Here is a 21,402-nt window from a genome sequence, read left to right as displayed (position 1 = left end):
TGGACATAAGAGTAACCATGTATCACTGAACATCTTGTGCGAGTTAGAGTAGTATTCAAAGACAGCACTGCTGCTACATGTATATTGAACCGCGTGATGCAGGTGAGACGGCCAGAGGCATTCCACTTGGTTTTTGATTTCCTGTATCAATTACGTTTGATCGAGCACGTATCAGGCCCGTGTGTATAAACAATGTCCAATGCCGATGCGCGCTTTTGTCATAGTGCGCCAAATTGATGCCTGTTGCCATGGTTATCCACGCTATTTTATTAATGAGAATGTGTTGAAGAATACATACATGTACATGTAGTTTATAAAGACGAACCAACTCAACCAAGTACTTCAGCTTGTAATTGATTTATTTGATTAATGATATAATGGTTTACATGAATTTTGGAAAGAATGTACACAGTGTGTACATGTACATGTACAGTAGATACAGTATTCATCAGACCACCAATTGATATGAAACTGAAAATTTTGAAGAACAACTAGAATTCTGTACAATTTTAAAGCCCTTGTATTCAAGCAGTTTTGAAGAACAACTTGAGTATATCTACATGTATAGAGCCTGCTATTGAAGGCTTCCAAATGTTTTGTTTGTAATTTTTTGCTGGTATTTTTATGTATGCAGTCGGGACAGAGCTTATCCTCCCTCCCGGAAAAAAATTTACATGGGAGGGGGGCGGGGCTTATGGCAATTTTGTCGGAGAATTGCTTGAAAGAGCCCTGGAAGATCCCCATTATCTGATATTGCAGATTTAGGCATTAATTTGTGAAAAGTAACCTCCAAAAATAAAAATTCATTTTTTTTGCCTGTCTTCCCCCCAATTGGCAACATTTATAATTTTTCTTGTTGCTGCATTAAATGGGAGATGATCCTAGAAATATGATTTGTATGAAAAAAGTGAAATTTTCATCATAGATAATCCCAACTTCCCAAGAGATCCCAGCTACTACGAACTTAAACTTAATTTTTCATTCTATAAATAGTCTTTTTGGTTTTACGTTGTGAAAATAATACCTGCATATTTTATACGAGAGTAATTTCAATCTGACACTGACAGTGAATTCGCAGACTGACTACTACTACTACCCGCATACATTCAATGGTTCAGAAATTCAGATTTCCAGTGAGCACGATACTGTACATACATGTATGTGTACATGTACGTACAGTACCGTTTTTACCTGGATACCAAAATAATATATAAACCACAACTTAAAGGGATGATCCAGGCTGGAAATATTTGTATCTCAATAAATAGAGTAAAATTCACAGAGCAAAACGCTGAAAATTTGATCAAAATCGGATAAACAAATGTTAAAAGTTATTGAATTTGCATTATTCCGGTGAACCAGTTCTAGGCATGTCTTTATGAATATTCATTAGCTGGGCTGATGATGTCATATCCCCACTTGTTCTTTTGTATTTTATTATATGAAATTTATAGGTTTATTCAAAAATTTTCTACCAAGAACTATTAAACAACTTGATTGACAACTGACACTGCATTTATGATTTTTTAGTTATTTTATTGCCACAACTTATCTCATCATAATGGCGACACATCATTTACACAATACACAGCATGAAAAAATGAAACATTTTGATTTCATGTAATGACATACATGTACATGTAATAAAGGAAAGTGGGGATGTGATATCATCATCAGCCCACCTAATGAATATTCATGATGATGTCTGATGTGCATAGTATATTCTGTTTTCACAAAATATTGATAAACCTTTAATAAAATTCAATAACTTAACTTTGTTATTTGTTATCCGTTTTTGATGAAATTTTCAGCATTTTCCTCTGTGAATTTTAGTCTATTTATTTAGATATAAATATTTTAAGCTTGGACCATCCTTTTAACGCGGGCCCATGGTTTTAGACATGGGTTTCAGTGCCACATGTATACATGTACTTGTATTCACTGTAATGCAAATATGGTTTCGTATTTTGGTTTTGGTTTTTATATCTTTTGTTGTATGTAGGCTAATGGCACTGAGCACAGTATTAACACTTGAGATGAGAGACAATCAAATTTTCTGAGCTATTCTTAAAATAATTGTCAAGAACTTCTTTCTTTTTTTTTTCAAACTCTTGTGAGAGCCAGTTTCTGCCATTGTTTGTTTTGGACAACTTCCATATTCATACACATACAGAATACAGTGTGTGCCGTATTTTATAGAATCTAATTTTGAGAAATGCATACATGGCAAGTTCCCCCAAGTCTGCGCAGCCCCCCTTGTCTGCGCACATGCGTATCTGTGCGATTCTAGTAAAAGAGGATATGCAACAAACAGATACTTTTTACATACATGTACAATACATAGACAGATGTTCATTTAAAAATCGGGACTGGAAACTGTGGAAAATAATTTAATTTTGGGCATTTCATTTGACTGCCTCAAAATTCCCGAATCACCTGCAGACATGGGATGGGGTACCATTTTTTTTTCAATCTGAAAATTACTGCTTGAGGTTTTTTCCAAGAAAATCCTTTATTTCTGTTAAATTTTTATGAGATTTGGTACACTTACTCATAATAATACAAGGAACATCATTTTTTCTTTGTAAAATAAAAATAAATTCATAAATCTTAACTCAAATTATGAGGACTTGGGAACCACCATCATACTGTAATTCTCAATCACTGGACAGGAACATAATATACCTGTACCAGTCTTGCCAATCATGTACATGTACATATTGTACAGTGTTGGCCTACATGTACATCATGTTTCTCATGAATTTGTAAGAATTGGAGAATTTATAACAGAAGCTGATACAATTTAAAAGCAAAAGAGAAAAATCAACAAGCCTTGAGCCTGGGTACATGTACTGTACATCGTACATGTATACATGTAATGTTGAAACATATTCAGAAATGAAAATTATGATATTATTGAGCTGAAAATTTGTTTACAAATTGCTTTGAGAATATTTCATATTTGCACACAACAGACTAGCTTTAGTCACCGTGTTGTGTTTACACAGAAGTAGTGTACATGTAGAACCCTATTTCTAGTTCATTCCTGACCTTGCTGGTCAGTCTTTCCATATTGCATGTTGGCCTTTATATACACTGTACAGTAGGCCAAACTGTACTGTGGTGTAGGCCTATTTGTGTATAAACCATCAGTTAAGGTGTAGGCTAGAGCATTACTCTTGAAATTGCATGTAAACCCATTGGGACTACAAACGGAACTGAAAGTGAAATGGGCATTGTTTATCAGCCTGGATCTCTAGTCATATCCTGGGCTATTATGATTTCCTCATCATACATGTACACTGTAAGTGGCCTGATTGCCACTCATGCAAGGTACTTGTTAGTGTTGATTGATTGATAAATGTGTCCTTACCTGTTTGCCACTACTTGGCCTCGTCTTACAAAGAAGGTGGTTTCAAACCGCCTCGATCATACATGTACATGTAAGAATCCCCGTTAAATTACGAGAATTTTTTTTAGGCTAAAAAATACCCATTAATTATTCCTGCATTCACACCGCCCCGAAACATATCCTTTGGGATAAATTCCTAAAGTTACGAGCATGCGCAGTATGGTCTGATAAGCAGGCAAGGCGCAAGGTTCAAAATCACTAGCCCAGCAGTCACCCACGGCGCCCGCGCCCAACGACACGCTGGGCTGAAAGTTCCTGTAAATTGCTTTCAAATTGCCAAAATACCTGCGACCTTGGAAAAATCCGCGCGAAAGTTCTCGTAATTTCGCCAAGTACCTACTATTCAGCGGGTATAACTTTTTCGGGGATATTATGCGTAGTTTGCTTTCACATTACCAGAATACCTGGAACTGACGAACTTCGAGGCGGTCTGAAACCACCTAGAGTTCAGTAGATTGATCTGATCAACCTCGAATATGAAAATCCATCCATGACATAATTTTTTAACAGGAAATTTTATACACAATTGTCTTTTTAACAAAGAGAAACACGAAGTTGAATTTTTAAGAAAGAGATGGATTGCTTTTAGATATTTTAAATAAACATGCATTTTAGATTGTTTTGACATTGCTGGTTTTCCATACAGTACATGTACATGTATTTGTGATTGATTGGATCAATCGCAACTCTGTGTATTACAGGGCTCTGGGCTATTATATTTCCTCATCATAAATGGCCTGATTGCTAGGTATTAGTGTTGATTGATTGATAGAAATGTGTGTATACCTGTATGTCAGTTTCTGGTTTTGATTGGATTGCTCAACAATGCTTTTCTCAAGATTCAGTGAAGAGCCTTATTCAAGTTTGATTGTTTTGTTTTCATTCAGGTATTTATATAGAGATCTGTAAAATTATATTTTCATGTACATGTACATGTAGGATTTTGTATGGATGAGATGAATTCACAAAGGGTGTACGGGACATGACTGTCGTAGAGATTGGGAGGGGGGGTGAGGGTATGGTCTCCCAAAGTTCCATGACCAAGAAAAATAAAGTTGTGCCCCTCAACGTATTGGGCTCAATTGGTATTCAATACACATGTGCAAAATGACAAAGAAGTGGACATTTCATTGAAAATTTTTAAACAAATTTCAGCTTCTACACTACAGTATGTACACTCATTCTCACTAGTGCCTTCCTAAAACTGCATTTAGTGGAAAATAGATTAACGTGTAAGTAGAACGGTTGAAGGGATTTTGGAAGCGATCTTCCAAACCGGTTCATACAGTTGTACATGTAGAACAACCTCGTGATGTACATGTGTAGTTTTCAACATCGCTTTGCCTCATTAAACTGGTTATAGCGTACAAGTGAGGACACAACCACTCTTCTGGAAACAATCTTTGCACATTTTTGAGTGGGCTACTCTACACACTGTGTGTAGATCATGCTTACGATGCGGTTTGGAATTTCGCAATACCGGTATGTGAAATGTTTTTGAAAACCATTTTCAGTTGATCAAATGGGAATGATAGCAACGTGATCTTCCAAACTGGTTTCCTGAACCGATTTCCAGCAGGGCCTGTCACATCCCTGTTTCCAGTAAACTAGTTTTGGAAAGTGTAATGAGAATGGGGTCTTAGTTCTACTGTTTAATAAGAGATTTATGCCACTATTGGCTATCCATAGTTAAACCACAACTTTAAACCAGAGTGTAAATTAAACCCGACTTCAGAATACTGGCCTCGTTGTTCAAGGCCTGTAGAAGGCAGGTTGTTTTATCAGACCAGGGACCAGACCATGCTGAGCTTGTTGCTCATGTATTGTACACTGTTGTACAGGTACAGTGTATTTATATTTGATGTGTTTTACATGATGTACTGTACATTGTACATTGCCAATATGATACAGGATATGGTAGGCCTATACATTTGTCTTCTACTGTAGGCCACAAGTAGGCCTACACTGTCCATGATGCCCAGCAAATTCTGTATGCAGGTGCAGTTGCTGTCAATTCTGTGTCCTAAACACCCAGTAAATACCTGTTATGATGCAAAGCGAGAGGGAAAGAAAGGAAGGAAAAAGCGAATAACCGTTAAAGATGAGGTGTGTAATTGTCCAATATCCTTGACATTAGTTTGGTGTGCAAACAAGCATCGGAAGAGTTTGGTCATTTACAATGGACTCTTTCCAGTCTTGCTCATTTTTTGTTGTTGATACACTGTACATGCACTTGGTGGGTGCAAAAAGCTTATTTTAGTTTACAATTGGATAAAAATGCATGACTGATGACCCTGTTCTTGCACTACATGATCTATATATGTACATGTATGTAAAGTATGTCACTCTCAGATTTACATGTAGCATGTTAGAACATGTTCCAGTCTTTCTTGACTTGTACAGTTGTAACTTTACATGTAGGAACAGCTTTACGGACAGCGTTGTGAAACTCCCACCAGGGGCCCGTAACACAAAGTTTAGCAATGATCGTAAATCTACGATTGATTCCATTGACTACAATGTACAATCAGTCGTGAAAATCAAGTGTACGATTAATCGCTAACCTTTGTGTTTTGGGACCCAGGTGACTGTTTCATAAAGCAGTTTGTATTTAATATAGTTACAAGCAACTTTACAATGTTGTGGTCATGTAGGTGTATACCTGTACTAGGTGCTCGTCTACATGTAGGTTGATTTTAGTTCCTGACAAAGGGTTCATATGTCGTTCTTAAAGTTGCATACCAACAGCTAATCTGAAACCCGGAGGGGCCACTAACATTGACGAGTGGATACCATGCGCGACCAAAAAAACACGTAAAAAGGATGTCTTTTTCACGATAGGGCACGTTACGTACGTAACGTGATAAGGGTGTCAAAAACACAAAAATAATGAAAAAAGGGTATCTATTTCGCTAGGAAAATTACGTGTTTAGGGTCGAATTTGCGGGGATGATAAAACAAAATTAAAATGTTTTATAAAGGATGTCCTTTTTGCCCCAACACTTTGTGTTTAGAGTCCGATTTGCGCGAGGTGTAGAAGATGGGGTCGTACTAAACCAAATAAGGTAAAGCCGACGACCGAAGGACCCGTAACAATAAAACATTACTGTACTTGTTTAGGGGTTCATTTCAGGGAATATTTGCCAAGAGAATATCGTTTTGTTTCCAATACTTGTTAAGGGTAGGGTTTCACACGCCAATACTTGTTAAGGGGTGCATTTTCAGAATATGGAAATTACGTGTTTAGGGTGCTTTTCGAGACCCCATGGTCACGCATGGTATCCACTTGTGAATGGAAGTGGCCCCCCCCCCCCCCCCGGGTCTGCAACACCCACCAGGCCGTTGTATAGTAGTCATGGAAATAATGTACTGTACAGTATAAATGGCTATGTATGTGACAGCATGTGACATTACTACACACAGACTGTACACATACATACATGTATGTACATGTACGTGTGCATACATGGAGAAAACCCGGCTTCTGTACAGGAACAAACTCACACATTACATGTACAATGTACATGTACATGTATGTACCCAGACGTCTGGCAGAAAGGGGGAAATCCCCTATTGTTTTTTGGACATTCCCAAAAGGTCAGCACAAGGCAAGGGGGTAGGCTTGGGAAAACGATAGGGGGCGAAAACATGAATAATGCCTACTGTTACATTTGCATACTTATGAATGTGCACACCATTACAATGTACAAGGCAGGCTACATTACCGTGAAGGATATGTTGCACACATTTCTACACCAAACGTGTATCAACAGTGTTCTTGTTTGAACAAGTGGTGTACCATAGTGTGTAGATTATGAGTTTATTTGCTAACCTTCATGCTTTTGTAATGATGATTCACATGTATAGTGTTGACTACTGTTTGAAAACCTTGGATGATTGATTCTACAGGAGCTACATGTACATATACATGTAGGCCTACATTGTAGATACCATATCAAGTATGGCAGTGAATGTACATGTACATCAGTGTTCACTACTACACTGTAGGATGTGCAATGTACATGTACCCCAAATAAATGGGTATTTTGTTGTTAACCCTATTGTTGTACAGCCTATTACTCCAGAATACAGGCTTCAAACATTTTGCATGCTTTGATTGATTGATTGGTGGTGATTTTTTACCTGATTGCTAAGAAAGCATGAATGCTTTAAAGCAGGCAACCAGAGGACCGACGACTTAACTTCCTTAAGGTCCTCTCCGAAGGACCTGGTACTCAGGATTAATGCCTTACCAAAGGGCACTAGCGCAACAAGTGGGAATCTAACCCGGGTCACCGGAATACGAATCCCCCGCTGTACCGACTGAGCTATTGCGCCTCCATGTATACATGTAGGTGACCATTTTCTTCAAAATCATTCGCCAGTTTTAGATTTTGTGCTACATGTATATGTACAGTGTGCAAACAAGTCTGTACCCCAGAAAGCATGTATATTTTAAATTTTTTTATTAATTTATTTACATGTATTTTGTGTTGTTTGTTCGTTCGTTCATTTATTTGCTTATTTAATGAAGAATAAAATTAATAGGCAAAGCTTTTTTCAAAACTACATTGTGAGGTGGTTTTTTGAACCGGTTGATGAAGATTGCTTCAAAGACCGTTCCCATTAAACGTTAAAATAAATTTATTTGTTTTATTTTTTTATAAAGAAAAAAATTAATAAGGGGGGGAGGGAGCTTTCAGTGGTCATGTACTTTGCAGGAGGATACAGTCATGCAATTGTACATGTAGGAGTGTAGGACCCACATGTAGTACATGTACCGTACAAGATTAGTGTCATTTGTTTTTTACCATCTGTACCAACTGTTAAATTTTAGTCCTTGAACATTTGATTTTGTGACAGTCGTTATAGTATTACACTGTAGGCTGTCTATTAAATTTACTTTAGTTTTTTTTTCTTTTTCTTTTTTCAGAATCCCTTGACATCTTTGAAGTTGTGAAAGTTTTTATGTAAGTATTGAATGTACATGTACAGCAATGTTACACATTTGTATTTTATTTTTGTTATAAAATACTACCTGTATTTGGAAAAAAAGATATTTTGGCAGAATATAAGAAACTCATTTTTTTCCAAAATTATTTTTTTACTCATAGTTTAAAGTAAAGAACATGTATCATGCAGTTGTATCAGTTATCATTGACCAAGTAAAAGATATACATGTTCCTTTTTAACATTGGTTTATTTCCAATTCGTCTAATGCCAATTCGTCCAATTGCCAACTCGTCTACTATCTTTCATCAGTTTGTCTACTCACCACATGGTCTACTTTCATTTATAGTCTAATGCCGTTCAGTTTAATAACCAGTTGGTCCAATAGCCATTTCGTCCATATACCATTTGGCCTAATTGAACTTAAGTGTTAATTGTGCAAAATGAATGAAAAGAAAATGGGTGTTAGACCAACTGGTTATTAGATGAAATGGTGATTAGACAAAGTGACGATTAGACCAAATGGTTGTTAGACGAAATGTTGATGGACGGAATGGCATAAGACTATGACGGTAGACCATGTGGTGAGTGGACGAATTGGCAATTTACCTTTTTATAGCGACCCATTTCATCACAAGTAATTAATTAAATGATGGCATGGTATTTGGTGATACTCGGCAAATGGACTCTCGTAAATTTGCGCCGATCTCCAACGAGTTGCAGATGAATGATGTGTCATGGGGGAATAAGGAATAGAATTGAGCCCTTTAAAAACATGGACAGATTAAATTGAAGTCTCCTTTCTTGAGATTCTTTGGCTTCCCATTTGGTACTGTACATTGTACATGTAGCTCTCCATGGGTCCGTTGCAGAAAGAGTTGCAATCATCGCAACTCTAAAAAATCATGCGCAACTCTAAAAAATCATGCGCAACTTGACTTTCAACCAATCAACAGCACGCATTTGGGACTTGCGATGGATTTTTTTTACTTGTGTTTAAATGCAACTATTTCTGCAATGGGCCCCATTTTAGGGTTTTCAGGTCTAAAGGAAGGTTTGCAAAGTTTTCTTTGCTTTGGAAATGTACATACATACATGTACATGTACATATACGTGTTCATGTACCTCGTCATCACATGGCAATAGAAAGCATGTTACACTAAAGTGTCTAGTGGGCTTTCTGTTAATGATTAAAAATTATCATACCTACAAAATCAAGAAAATTTAAAGTAGATAAACAAATGAATAACCATATGGATCATTGGCTATTAAGAAATAACCTGGTTTTATAGGGGAAGTTCACCCCTGAAGAAAACTTTGTTGTAAAAATAGTAGAAAAAAATAGTAAAAAATATTGGTGAAGGTTTGAGGAAAATCCGTTAAAGAGTAAGAAAGTTTAATATTAAAGTTCAAAGTTTTGGATTTGTGACATCATATACGAGCAGCTGCCCCATGTGTTATGTAATATAAAATGCATGAATTTCAAATTTTGTATGGTTCCTGATGACTTAATTTTGTTTTCTATTCATGATCGGGTGTAAAATGATTGATAAACAAAAGGTACAGTGAAAACCATTTTCAATTTTCTGAGAAAATGACATTTCATTGATTTTTTTACCATTCGCTATGTAGAAATGCTGCTCGCATATGACGTCACAAATCAAATAATTGAAATTCTAATAACTTTTTAATTATTTGATGAATTTTTCTCAAACCTTCGGCAATATTTTTAATGATTTTTTCTGCTATTTTTACAATAAACTTTTTGTCAGGGTGAACTTCCCCTTTAATGTGTATTGTTGAGTACACATTGTGCTGAAAAAGTCATGAAAATAACATTTTAAATGTTGTAATCGAACATTGTACCCAAACTTCCAAGCCATCCACTTGTATTTTCATGGACTATTAAAAGTTGGCCTCAAGCACATGGAGTCATGAACATAGGCCTACATGTAAATGTAGCAAGACCAATTGTGAAGTTGGTGAAATTTATTGTAATCTGTCATTCAGTGACAAATCTCAATGATTTCACAATCATGTGAAAAGCCTGTACAGTCTATCCACATGTAAGCTGTATCAAACTCCAGGGGGTGTTTCACAAAGATTTAAGTAATAAGTCACTCTTAAATGTTGAAGGGTACATGATATGCAACGTGCGATCTTATTGATAGATACGCAGTAGTGCACGTCCGCATGACATGATCTGACCAATGCGGTCAAGCCTTTCATTCCGAACGCAACTCGGTATAATTTACATGTTAAAGTGTGACTCTAAGGCATATAAATCTTTGTGAAACACCCCCCCAAGCTTCCCTGGCATCACTCTCTCTGGCCCTCTTTCTTCTGAAATTTGTTTTCATTGCTTTTAAATCCATAAAATTCATCATTGGCTTTCTCTGGGATCACTAGTCTCTAGTGGGCAACAGGTATATAATGTATATATTTCGTTCGTGAGCAAAGTCGTGACATGGGCAGGGAAGGGATGGTTGCATTGAAAATTCTTCATTCTCCGTTGCAATAATGTGTCCATTGATGATACAAGTAATATCTTGAAAAGATGAAGTAATCAATTATAAAAGGCAATTAATATGTGGGTAGATTACACAGATGAGATGACTCATGAATGGAGTCATAGTTGTAAAGGGCTTTCACATGGTTTATTAGGCTGCGTTTTGATCTTTATTGCTATAAAGCTTTATGTTCAAATCCCAGCCATGGCGTAATTTCCTTCAGCAAGAAATTCATCCACAGTGTGCTGCACTCGACCCAGGTGAGGTATTTAAAATGGGTGCCGGCAGGAAGTAATTTCTCAAAAGCTGTGTGCACCTGAATAGGTAGCCTAGCTTAGCCGGTAATAATAATCTCAGGGTACGCTGGGAGAACAGTTTTCAGAACTAAATTGGTGGTGATTTTTTACCTGGCTGCTAAGAAAGCATGAATGCTTGTAAGCAAGCAACCAGAGGACCGACGGCTTTAGGTCCTCTCCGAAGGACCTGGTATTGAGGATTAATGCCTTACCAAAGGGCACTAGCGCACCAAGTGGGAATCGAACCCGGGTCACCGGAATACGAATCCCCCGCTCTACCGACTGAGCTATCGTGCCTCCTGAAGTAGTTTCCCTGGGTAAAAATACTGTTTATTATTATTATTTCCATTGTCCACAACTTGATGTTCTGTTGTTATATTAAACAGCAACCAGACTTATTCCAGAAATCTATTATTACTACTATTATTATTATTATTATGTTGTTTTAGGTCACAAGAATTATTGATTTTGAAGAATAAAGATAGGATGATCTGATATTCTGTCATCTCAAGGCTTCTGAAATTACATGTATATGTACTGGGATCTCTATGTTACATTTTCCTGATATTTTCTTGTTGGGGTCAGAATTCCTGATCAGGGGCCCATTGCAGAAAGAGTTGCAATCAAACGCATCTCTAAAAATCATGCGCAACTTCATTTTCAACCAATCAACAGCGCGACTTGCGATTGATTTTTTGACTTGCGTTTAAACGCAACTCTTTCTGTGCACAATGGATCCCAGAATATGACAGTGATCTGGTACATGTAGTGTGGATGTGAAGTCGTCATTATAGTCTCTACAATGAACTTGACAACCTTTAAACATTCTCCTTTATTATTTTCTCCAAATACAATCTATCAAGGAAAGTACTTTCAGTTCAGTGTCCATCTGTCAAGTCCACCCCAGAAAATGTTGATTTGAATCAATAGAGAAAATCAAACAAGTATAATGCTGAAATTGTCATCAAATCAGAATTCATATGCCTTTTTTGAATTTTCGCTTTATTATTTTTCAACAGTTTATAGCATGACTCAGTGACCTTCAAATAAGAGAGTCAATGATGTCCCTCACTCACAATTTCTTTTGTTTTTTGTTTGAAATTTAATCAATATATTTAATTTGTTACACAATTGACAATAAGGACCGACTTGACTATTAAACTTAAAATTATAAAACACTGGTAGTTCCATGTGTTCAGGGAAGAGTGAAATATTGTTTCACAGGAAAATAGGGAGAAAAGTGGAATATTTCATATAATGAAATAGAAAAGAATTACATACATGTAATGAGTGAGTGATGTCATCAGTCCCCTCATTTGCATACAGACCAGGTTGTGCATATAACACATGTATTTAGTGAAATTACATGTAAGCTAAACTTGAAAATGTCAAAACTTTTCTTATATTTTACAACTGATTTTGATTAAATTTTCAGTTTTATGCTGGTTGGATAATTTCTCTTTTTATTCAAATCAACTCAATAGGGCCGTCTTCACCATCCCGAGTTTTCAAATTAGCGCGCTATTTCGTAGGATTAATCTGGAGATTGCAATCCCAAGTCAACTTGGGATTATTTGCAAAATAGCACGCTATTTCACGAATTATCGCGCTAATTCGTAGGTGCAGACACACTCGGGATTATTTATGCACGGCAATGCATCGATGCCTCGCTCGAGCAGGAATTGCTCTTCTTGCGATGGTTGAGACGGGGTTTCTTGAATCTCGAGATTAATCGCGAAGAGGGCCGATCGGGCTAAAATCTCGAGATTGAGCAAACTCGGGATGGTGCAGCACCGCCTTTTGTAGAGGTGGACTATAAAGAACATACATATACATACTGTATGTACATACATGTATGTAGTCTACACATTTGAACGAGCAGATTCTACAACATGTTGTAGCATGTTAAAAATGAGTGTAAAATTACCTTTATTTCTGTAAATACTATATTAATATTAAAGCCTGTGTATAGCTTTGGTAAAGGGTCAATAATGTGATTGATAAACGAATATCATCTAATATGACAGTCTTACAAAAGCGTAGAGACCGTAAGATATTTTTCCAACTGCACTTCTCTGAGAAAATGTCAAATATTCAAATCTTGGATATATAGCGCCCTCTCTCGGCGATGCTTGTTTTAAATTAAAAGAATGGGCATTCAAGCGCTTATCTTATAAATTTAGTGATTAGATATATCCAAAAGTTACAGACAAAGAACATATCTTGAAAGTTTCAGCACATTCCATGATTTGGAATAGGATTTAATTGAAAGACAAAAACACACCTGATATTTTAATTTGATCGGGTGACCCGATCAAGTTGAATTTCCATGTAAAATTGCAAAATTTATCCTGTAAAACACATTTTCATTTCATATCCTCCACATCATAACTGTTATAGGGCATATCCATTCATATTAGCTAGCAATGAATTGGAATAGTGATAGGTGCATTTTGGTGGATTTACCAAAACTATACACAAGCTTTAATATTCTTCTTCCTTGCTTTAGTACATTTGAAACATGTACATTTATGAGATCCCGCCCAATACTGTAGGGGCCTTACAGTACATGTGTGCCTATGAACATGAAACATGTTGCAGTGTATTAATGTACATCATGTACAATGTAAGCAATGCGCATGGTATGTATATTCGTCATCAATAGCAATTAATATACCATGTAGATAATGGATTGTCTGTGAGCAGATGGGGCTTGGCAGACGCTCCCGTTCGCATGTTGGAAACTCATTGTAGGTTCTGCTTCGTTGGTTGCCCCTCCCCCTTTCACTCTGACCTGGGCAAGCATAAAGATGTTTGGCATTGATTATGGGCAACTACACATGCACATTTACAGTATCTGTGTATGTTTTATGACTTACACTGTAGCAGGGGCGGATCCAGGATTTTCCAAATGGGGGGGGGGCACATTTTCCCCGAGGAAAATTTGACAAGCAAAAAAAAGGTTCCCATATTCCTATTAAAAATATAAGCGGTGACTTTCAAAAGCAGGGGCACTTGTGTTTAGAATGGCATATTTGCATTGATTATGGCTCTCAAGAGGGGGGGGGGGGGGGGGCATGGGCCCCCTTGTATCTGACACTGCACTGTAGAGTATACATGATGTGGTGAAGTAAATTTAGCCACCCCCAAACGAAAATCACTCCAAAATTGATTGGGATTGCCCCCCCCACCATTAGACAAAGAAAAAAATGCAAGGGGGGGGGTACCATTTGTAATAAAACTGCCTGGACCCCGCCTGCATGGTCGACACTGACATTCATTCTGAAGAAATGCAGGTTTACATGTAGACATGAATAAGCCCTACACATACATGTACATGTACAGTGTATGTAACACACAATGTAAATACAGGGAAGTGGTACATGTAGTTTGCAAGCAAAGACTCTCTGTTTGAGACAAAATTGTGAAATCTTGAATGGATGAAATTACATGTACAGTACATGTACATGTAGACCACTTGGATAGTGGACGAACTGATGGTAGACCAAATGATAGTAGACGAGTAACGAGTTGGTAATGGATGAATTGGTATTACATGTAGACCAACCAGTTAGGCCTCTCTCCGTATACATGTACATGTTGGTACAGAAATGACAGTTATCAGCACTGCAGATAAATTTGATGATACTTCATGTCGATCAAGGAGTTAACGTAATGCATGCAAAACATTGTACACTGCATACACCCTACGGCTTACCTATACTAGCCTCCTAATGTAAAACGCGATGAGGAGGGCCATGGATGGAAATAAGAAAAAAAAAGTGATTTTCCATACCTTCTCCTAGCCCCATGACATTAAAGCTTGATGTTTCGTACAGCTTTTACCCCCCATCAGATTGCCTACACAGATGCTATTTAGGAAGTAATATTAAACACAGTCAGCTATTTAGCCAATAGGAGAGTTCTTGGTGTAGAGTGTATAAAGGAATAGTGAAAACGATGTCAGTTTTGAAGTTATTTTCAAGATATTACTTGTAGGCAGATAAATGGTCCGTGAAAAAGGCTTGTTCTTCGGAAGCTCAATTGTAGTCAGTTCAATGGACTGTACAGTACATACATGTACATGTAGATATGCTTTTCACACTGCACTTTTTGTCCTAAATTGGTGGGGCTAAGGGGGGGGTCTTAGCCCCACCAATTTCCCGGGGATTAAGCTTAGCCCACTTCGTTTTCACACTACGTTTTAATAGCAAAGTGGGCTAGCACGGTGAATAGTACGGTACTATCTGGCCCTGCAAAAAAGCAGGGTTAGCCGGCTTATTGTGGTGCTAGCACCACAGTTGCGGTGCTAAGAGATGCAGTGTGAAAACGAAACGGCTATTATTATCAAAGGAAAGTGGGGCTAAACATTAGCCAGTCACAGAAGTAAAATTGCATGTTAATCGCGCTCTCTATGGTAAAATCATCAATTTTCATGAGCTGACTGATAGTCCGGGTTAAAGGATAGTATGGGGTTAACGAAATGCAGTGTGAAAAGCATATTAGAGATGCCTATTAATGGATAGTACATTTTGGCCAAACAGTTGTGTGTAGTGCATGTGACTTAACATTATATTTCTCATCATTTTGTGATACTCCAGCGTGTATTATCACAAGACTTTTAAAATTTTTATCTTACCTGCATTTCCTAATCACTTTTTGCTTTAATTTCGATCTCGTGACGAGACATTGCATTTCTTTTGTCAATAACTACAGTATGAGTTCAGACAGGTTGTGATCTTTCTGAAATTTAAAGATAAATGCCAATTTTGGTAACGATCTCAAAATGAGTTCAAATAGAATCCAATAATATGACCACTCAGGTGTTTAGATATAGAATATGTACCAAATACCTCTGGAAAAAATTCTGTAATTGCTGAGAAATGAGCTAAATGAGTACGGAATTACATAAAATGTCAGGTATTATTCCAAGCAACATTAATACACTGTCCCATGTATGCCTTTTTGTGTTAGTGATCATCAGAATTATTGGTTTTCAGTTAAGATTTCATGATTTCATATTAAAAAAGAAAAGTTGATTTTTAATGTACCAGATCTAGATTTATGATACATGTTCTGTAGTGGCAATTAACCATGATTTTAAAGACTTTCTCAAGAATAATTGTTTGTGCTACAACTTTTTTCTTTCACATTTAATGCTTCTTCCCCCACCTGAAGAGTCAAGAAGTTTGAAGTGCAGGTTGGGACCTTCTTGAAATTTAATACTTGTTTCTTGAATCTGAAGAAGTCAAGAATATCTGTAATGATTTTGGTCAACATATAAAGCACTTTCACAGTGCTACATCTCAAGAATCATTAAAAGTGTAGGCTACTCATTGAATTTTTTGCATGTGCAACAACCTGAACAAAGTTACATTGCATCATTATCACACTGTTTGAAAATATTCATTAATAATCGATTCCTATTATTAAAGGCGTTACACTAATTTATTTCTTGGTGGCCCGATCGTTCCAAAAAATTAACAATTTTATATTTTTGATGGCCCGCAAAGCAAATATGGTGGCCCTAAACAATAGAAACATTGCAATTTATGAAAACTTTGGTAGACAAACTGGGCTACCAAGTGTGGGCTTTTTAATACTGAAACTTGGTGGCTCGACTCTATTTTTTGATTGCCCTGGGCCTGGGTCACTGATAATGTCGAGCCCTGCCTTATAGCTCAGATTTTATTCATGTTATTTTTTTTCGTGCTAATGTTCATCAAGGAATATTGTTTGAATATTGTTTATTTGCTCTCAAAATGTGAAAAGTTCCATACACGCACAGAGTGCGTTTATCTTCATCATTTTGAAGCAGCACTTTACTCTGGAAGAAGAAAATATATCTCCTCTACCACTTATCTTTGTTTAGTTTAGTTTTACTCCAACGATGTTATAGGACTACCCTGTTCATCGATCAAAGTAGAATGTCTATTGCTGCTCTCCTTCAGACAAAACTAGATGTGTTACTTATGTTGGCACTTGGCAGGGAGGGGTGGCAGGGGTATCGTAGCCAGCAAAAACTTCCATGAAAACACACGAGAATAGAAAATCTCTCAAAATAATAAGCAATCTTCTCCCAATGCTTGTAATTTCCTTTATTTTTTGCTTCTCTTTTCTAATGGGGCAGATGTTTTGCAATATGAACGTACATGTATATGTACATACAAACTCAACAAGTGTGGTGTAATTGGATTGAAGTTTATAAAGTGCAGGACCAGGTAACACAAAACCTAGTGATTGATTGTATGGCTGATTTCTGGGATTGATTGCATTGGGTATTGTGTATAATCAATCATAAGAATCACCTCAATGATCAATTGCCAAGCATTGTGATACAGGGTCCAGAACTTCTTTTGTCCTTTTGTGAGGTGCAAGCCATCCCCTGTCAAGCAGAGCTGCCGCCAATTGTACGTTTTGTTTGGCAATTGTGTACGTTTGTGAAGAAATCCAATGTTTGCTTGTTTGATCTTTATTGTATTGGGTCTGGGAGGCGCGTTCAGACATGCCACTTAACCTTGAAGATGATGAAGCCTGTTTTTAGGAGGTAGGGATAGAATCCTAACAAATCCCTTGTTGTATTCTTGGTACATGCACATGTATAGGCCTCTTGACCCTGTTTAAGATTCTGTATAAAAGATTCCAAGGAAAAATTGTTTTTTCTGAAAGGAATTGTATCTTCTTTTTGGAACAGTAAATGGTGAGAATGGATTTTTTTCTTTGTATTAGCCCTGAAGGGTTTTTGTCCTTGTGTATTATTACGGGGGGGGGGGGGGGGGGGGGGGGGGGGGGAGGAGAAGAGTTTTCCATCTTAAATCAAGTATTATTGACTTTAAACCTAAATTAAATGTTTTTTTCACCTCCAAAATGGAAAATGGAAAAAAAAACTCATTTCTCTGCAAAGTTTAGAAGTTATTCCAAAGTTGCAGATTTATACAATACTGTACAATGTAGGTTGCGATAAATATGGGTAGCCCCCGAAAATGAAAATGTATTTTTTGCTTGGACTAGTTTTATTTTCTTTCCATGAGTAGTCTGCTCAGACAGTGGTACTTACTCTGGCCCTTCCCCCACACACTATCTGGCAAAAAATCTTTTTTTTTTTGGGGGGGGGGGACTTTTTCACAAAAATTGCTGCCTAAATCGTCAAAATCTGTAATAATTACAGATTTTGACATTGCAGTGAATGTTTTTTTTTCCATGGTTCTTGTCTTTGAGCCTTTGGGGGCAAAATCACCTCAAGCCCTCTTGTAATTTTGCCCCTCAACTAAAAATGTGACCTGTAGTACGTACATGTAGTCTGCAGGCACAGACCCTGATTGAAACTATGATCAACAAGTGGGTCTCCATGCAAAGACTAGCACATGCAAAACTTATAAGAGGCCTTCAGTACATAAGGCATTTATTGTAGGCTGTACATCCAGACCCTTGATTCGAGTGAAGGGTTTTCACAGCAGACTAGGACAAACCTATAGAACTTGCAGGAATTAAAAGCGTGTTTGAATGTGTCTTGTGAACACACCACTTCTTAATAGCACCAGGTGGCAGCCTATGACTACACTGGGACAATAGATGTCATATTTTTGCCTTCAATATCTCTATCAATCTTACCAATGTTTATTACCCATTTAAACCAGCAATCTTCTGTTTGCTGCGTTCGATCACTCGTGACTGGTCAAAGTTTATGAGTCTAGTCAAAGTCTGGGAAAACTATTCAATTGGAACGTTGGGCCATCATACATGTATGTAGCCTACATGTACATACAGAATTCATTTGATTTGGGGAATTGCCTCTACGTCTGATGCCATTTCGTTCAATGACCATGTCGTCTAATGCTGTTTGGTCCATAATGATTTTGTTTATTTTTAATAGCCATTTTGTATAGCAGCCAGTTAGTCTAAAGAGCCTCCTCGTCCAATAGGCACTTCGTCTATTAAAGAGCCATTTTTCCCAATAGCCACTTCGTCTAAGGTTTTGAAATTTTAACTGTCAGAAATTGCATTCTAAATGGGAAAAATAAAAAAAAAGTGCAACACATCAAGGGATAATCATCAGGCCTATGATGGTTTGGATAGCTTTTGGCCTGGTGAAAAGATGATGATGATGATGATGGTGTTGATGATAATGGTGTTGATGATGATGAGGATGATGATGGGGTTGTTGATGAGGATGATGATGGTGTTGATGATGATTATGATGAGCATGATGATGAGGATGATGATGGGGTTGTTGATGAGGGTAATGATGTTGATGGTGGTGATGATATGATGATGATGAGGATGATGATGATGACAATGACAATGATGATGGTTTGTTGATGAGGATGGTGACGGTGGGGATGATGATGATTATTTGGGCGGTGGTGATGATGGTTATGGTGATGATGATGGTGATGATAATGACGCTGGTGATTATAGCCTACATGTACTGTTTATGTACGTGTACTGTAAAGCCTTCTGTGATGATGTTGATTGACATAGTAAAAATAATGATAATAAAAACACAACTAAAAAAAAAAAATAATGAAAATGATAATACATGTACATGCCTAGACAGCCCTAGACAATAGATACAATAATGTACATACGTTTCTCACGGAAACAGATATTGTATATTTCGTATGCGTAGCATTCATGAATGAGTAAAAAAACACAATTTCTATGAAGGTTATCGATCATTAGTTCAGCCAGTCATCCGTACATTTAACTATGTTTTACAATCAGTTCAAAGTGTACACCATAGTCACACATTGTGCACAATGTCAAAAGACCTTGATCCTGTTACACAAAGGTTACCGATTAATCGTACGCATGATTTTCATGACTAATTGTACATTGTAATCAGTGAAATCAATCGTAGGAAAATTCTCTATGATAGTATGATGATTGCTATACCTTTTTGTTACGTGCCCATCCTTTTTGTTTAACTTTGTGAGTAGCCGATTTGAAAAATCCTCAAACCAAGAAGAAACGTGTGTACAATGTACATGTATTAGAACTAATAAACCCTGAAAACAACCATTATTGAGAATGAAAAGCTAAAACTACAAGGCAAACCCAGATTTTGTAAATAGGCATCTTATAATAGTAAACATAAGTGTATGGGATGAAATTAAGATGGTGTTTCTGGTCACTTTATATTTCAATTTTTGAAGCACTAAATAATTATTTTCGAACGCTATTTTTTTTGGGCTTCATTTTTGTAACATATCGCAGACACAGGTGACAAGTGTGACCTTCTAGCTCAGATTTTTTAAAAGACAAACCAATGTTAACCAAATAATAGTAGCGGATAGGGGTGAGTGGGGGTGAGTTGACCCCTGACGTAATGTTAAGGGCTTGTCATTTTTTTTTTTGGGGGGGGGGAATTTTATGTGTCAGTTCAGATATTGTGGCTATTTTATTACCTCTAACCTATTCTTTTATTTTTTGTTTGGTACAAATTTCACAGCATAATTGCTTGAGTGAAAAAAAATCAACTGTGAAATGAAAGAAAGCCCCCTTTATAAAAGTGATGCTCAATGTACACGTACTGTATGAACCATGGATCCAGTAATAGGGGCACATCTGGCCATGCACCGCTTTTGAGAGCCATAACAGATATTTGTTAGGGGAATATGTTGTGAATATGCAAACGAGGACATTGTTTTAGCTTGTCAAAGTTTTCCCGACATACGCCCCATTATTTACATAGGAGTGAAGAACTCTTTTGGGATGCCTGTTACAATGTACTTTATTTTATTTTTTATTTATTTATTTCATTTATTTATTTATTTATTTATTTATTTATTTATTTATTTATTTATTCATTCATTCATTCATTCATTCATTCATTCATTCATTCATTCATTCATTCATTCATTCATTCATTCATTCATTCATTCATTCATTCATTTTTTATTTATTTATTATTATCATTATCTTTTTTTGGGAGGGGGGGTAAAAAATGCCCCCTTCCCCCTTTAGGAAAATCCTTGAACTGCCCCTAGTATGAACAGTCTTGTTGATACTGTACATGTATTCTTGTGTTGAGGGGTCTGATTGAATTATCACTGCATGTATTATTGACTCTGTCATGATGGGTCTATATCATGTTCGACTTCTCCTTGTATTCCAAAATTCAATGATGACTCATGCATGCTTGTAGTACAGAGAACTGCGAACGGGGTAAAAAAAAATCAAGCTAGCGATCAAGACAAGGGGTGGGAATACGTGAACAAAAGCGCCAGATTCC

General features: G+C 36.9%; 1 protein-coding gene across 13 annotated transcripts in view; it reads left to right on the top strand.

Annotated features, from left to right (window-relative positions):
- The window catches only part of LOC121417020 (rho GTPase-activating protein 35-like), a 155,492-nt gene that overhangs the window by 14,084 nt on the left and 120,006 nt on the right, over window positions 1–21,402 (top strand). For all 13 annotated transcript variants that reach the window (XM_041610572.1, XM_041610559.1, XM_041610566.1 and 10 more), the window contains exon 2: window positions 8,346–8,382. The gene's annotated coding sequence lies outside the window, so the exon portion shown is untranslated. The remainder of the gene's footprint in view (window positions 1–8,345; window positions 8,383–21,402) is intronic.

The sequence above is a fragment of the Lytechinus variegatus genome, chromosome 6 (assembly GCF_018143015.1).
Source record: "Lytechinus variegatus isolate NC3 chromosome 6, Lvar_3.0, whole genome shotgun sequence".
In the NCBI taxonomy this organism is placed as follows: Eukaryota; Metazoa; Echinodermata; class Echinoidea; order Temnopleuroida; family Toxopneustidae; genus Lytechinus; species Lytechinus variegatus.
The sequence above is the reverse complement of the archived record's forward strand: the minus strand, read 5'-3'. Positions and strand labels throughout refer to the sequence as shown.